This window comes from Pteropus vampyrus, unplaced genomic scaffold (genome assembly GCF_000151845.1).
Source record: "Pteropus vampyrus isolate Shadow unplaced genomic scaffold, Pvam_2.0 Scaffold85, whole genome shotgun sequence".
NCBI classification, from domain to species: domain Eukaryota; kingdom Metazoa; phylum Chordata; class Mammalia; order Chiroptera; family Pteropodidae; genus Pteropus; species Pteropus vampyrus.
This window is the reverse complement of record NW_011888866.1, coordinates 5,259,305-5,262,804: the sequence shown is the minus strand read 5'-3', so window position 1 is coordinate 5,262,804 and position 3,500 is coordinate 5,259,305. Positions and strand designations below refer to the sequence as shown.

General features: G+C 33.5%; 1 protein-coding gene across 1 annotated transcript in view; it reads right to left on the bottom strand.

Moving 5' to 3' along the window:
- Nucleotides 1-3,500, bottom strand: part of MYO1E (myosin IE) — a 192,031-nt gene that overhangs the window by 82,209 nt on the left and 106,322 nt on the right. The gene's annotated exons all lie outside the window — the stretch shown is intronic.

The following is a 3,500-nucleotide window of genomic DNA, read 5'->3' as shown; positions in this document are numbered from 1 at the left end:
GGACATTATAGAATATCAGAAGGATGGAATATTGTACAAAAATTGCAAATGACATGAAGACTGTAAACAAAGAAGAAAAACATATGAAGTAATGTTAAGTGAAATAAATCTAATCAACTTATATATAAAACGTGGTTGCAAAAATGTAAAGGAAAAAAGTACATAAGAAAAGAAAACGAGAACTAACACAAAATATTAGCACAGGTTTTGGTAAACGAAGAGATACCATGAGAGATTTGTTTCAGTTCACTGTTTACCAAATATTTAGTAACACACACTTGACTTCTGCAATGAAAAAAAGAAAAAGAAAAAGTAGGCACTCTCAGGTTTCAACCCATGTGCCTTGAACTGATGCAAACAACTTTAAAATTAAAGCTCTAAAATTAATGATGAGGTAATATTAATCATATCCTGAAATAACAAGACTACCTTCCGTTTAGTGGCCTTACCACAGGGGGAAACCTTTTTGTTAACATAGTCTGCTCTTCAAAATACCCACACTTCCCTCAAAATCCCCGTGAATTGATGATGACCTCAATTCAAAACACTCAATTCAAAACTTGCTTAAGTCAGTCAGATTTCTCATCTCTTTACTGGTTGCCTTGTGTTACCATGGTAGGATCAATTAATGGAATTCATATCATGTAAAATAATGGTGGAATTTATAATCAGAAAACATTTTTGTTTGTGTTTGGTGATCAAGAATTTTAGGGTGCAGAGCAAGTGTTCTATTAACACTAAACCTAAGAACTGTTATCAATTGCTTAGTTACTCAAGACAAGTGGAAATATTTGCTTAGGGTACAACCTAATCAGATGACCCCACCTCCCACAGAAAACTGAAATATATTTTGGAAAATTTTAATATTTCAAAGCAAAACAAATAAAGGAGAAAAGTAGCCATCATAGCAAAACTCAGAACTTTGTTTAACTTCACCCTGAACTATGACATTATATGTTTAATTAGAGACATTATGGGGAAGAATGGGGAAATCATATTCTCTGAGGATCTCAAAAATCTGAATCCATCTGTGCAGCACATTCAATGTCCTAGGACTCAACTCCGGGCTTCTGGGTCACATGAATAAGGAAACCAAACTGAAATTTCATAAGAAAGATATGGTGGCAAGTAGAAAATCAGTGAGTCTGGAATGATATTTCACACCATTTACAAAGTACATCCTAACTTATAGGCACAAATGGGTAAAGTAAATATTTCAGCTCCATGAGGAAATTAACTTTTCAAATGGCCCATAAAATCAGATGATTTATACACTAGATCCAGAGTCAAACATGCACTCTTGCTCCTTTGAAGCACAGGTTTTGTCAACAATGAAAATTCATTCTTTAATTTGGTAAATAATGTGAACACTAAAGAATATTGGAAGGTCCAAGAGTACAACAGTACAACCATCCAACATAATATTACACAGATATTTAAAATAATTAGAAAACTATGTGGCAACATGGGAAGAAGACAATATATCTATAAGATAATTACAACTATGTAAAAACAATGTACACCCAAGAATGGAAATGCAACAAGGCAAAAAAAAAAAATTCTGACTTTTTTGGGCTGGTATTTGGATGACTCTTTTGATGTGATTTCTCTTAATGCTTATATTTTTGAGACGGGTAAATTCTGATATATTTTGGATTTTTAAAAACAATACTTCTTGAAAAAGTGGGATCGCATCACAACGATAATCAACAAGGATCAATTTCTTTAATTATCCAACTTCCTATATCATGATGAATAAACATATTTTCATATTTAGAATTCCTTGTAGCAAACTGAGTATGAAAGAGAGAAGGAAAAAGTAACAAATTCTATTAGAATTACGAAATAAAAGTACAGTGATTCCCCCACTGTATCTTTGGCTAATGGTGTAATCAAACATAAAAGATTCCGTCTCTTTGTTGAAAGCAAAAGAAAATAATAATAATGGAAAATAACTCATTTCATATATTAAAATAAGTATGCTATATGTTCCTATAATAGGACATCTATATTCTCAGTAATTATGGTATTTTTCAGAAGATTTAAAATAATTAGTTCTCTCTGAACAGTGATCGGAATTTTCATTTCTTGGTTTCAATTTAAAAATAAGTTTTATTGATCAGAGACCGGTAATTTGCCCAGAATATGGTACAATAATGGAATGTTATATAATTACTTGAAGCTTACAGTGTATACAAACATAATTATACTGGCTTTTTCAGGAAGAGAAAATATTGTTTCTTCCCCTAGCCTAAAACTCAAGTTAAAAGAACATGAAAGTATCAGATAAATTATATAGCACACCCAAAATTATTTGCTTTGCATCTCACAGCAGTTACGGCAATTTGCTTGGCTTCTGGTTATAGATAGTCTTTCTTAATTTAATTGCCTCACTTGACTTCTAAATTGGATCAAAAAAACCCAAAAAACAAAAAACCAAACAACTCTAGAAGTGTATGCTCCTTAAATTAGAAAATACCCTCCCCATTGGTCCCTAAATCTAGCAGCTTATTAGAATCTTCAAAGTACTTAAAAAACGCCCATGTTTGGGCCCCTCTTCTGAGCTGCTGAGTCTCAGACTCTAACGACAGGGCCTAGAAACAAGATTTTTAAACAAACTCACATGATCTTATATAGCTGGCTGGGAACCAGCCAAGAAAATTTAAAACAAAGTCAAGACAGACTCCATGGGAAATATGAATTCAAATAGGAAACGATGAAATGTTTCTGTGTGTGTTAGCTATAGAAATGGAAACATATGCTAAAATTTCAAAGAAATGAAAAGAATGTTGTGGCGGGGCGGGAGGGAAGCTATTTACACTGGTATATAACAATTGAACTTAAGGACCATAATCATTTTTCTTAGCCTGAAGGTTATTACTCACCTAAAAATCAATGGTATGTTCAATTTACTTCAACTTATTCTAGCAAATGTAAAAATATTTGGGTCATACTATTTCAGACATATCCTATAGAATAAGTAAAGTCAGCCATTTCTACTGCTGGAAGATTCCTGTCTCCCCCTTTATAGTCTCAAAATATGTCTAATGGTCTTAATCACAATAGCTGTTGTTCCCTTATAATTGATTAAGTTAATGTGATTGAAATGTTGTTTTTTCAGCTTTATATTTGTTTGCATGTTAGAAAGGATAAAAATTTAAAACAAAAATTTTATGTGCATTTGTTTATTCAACATGCATCATCTAAGCCCCTCTATGTGCCAAGTTCTAGGTTGGAGGCTGGAATGAGAGGTGGCCCCTGCCCTGGAGGAGCTCACTGCCTCCTGGCAAGGTGAGTGCACAAACACTACACAAATAACAATGTGGAAATGGGGTACCATTGTAGGGACTCCTGGGGGGCATCTATCCCTGATTGGAGTGTGTGTTAGGAAAGGATTCCTAAAGGAAGTCACACTAGTTAAGTCAAGTCATACTAGCTAAGAATCAATAATCAATGAGATAGGTAGTTAGGTGGGGGAGTGGTGTGTGTGTGTGTGTGTG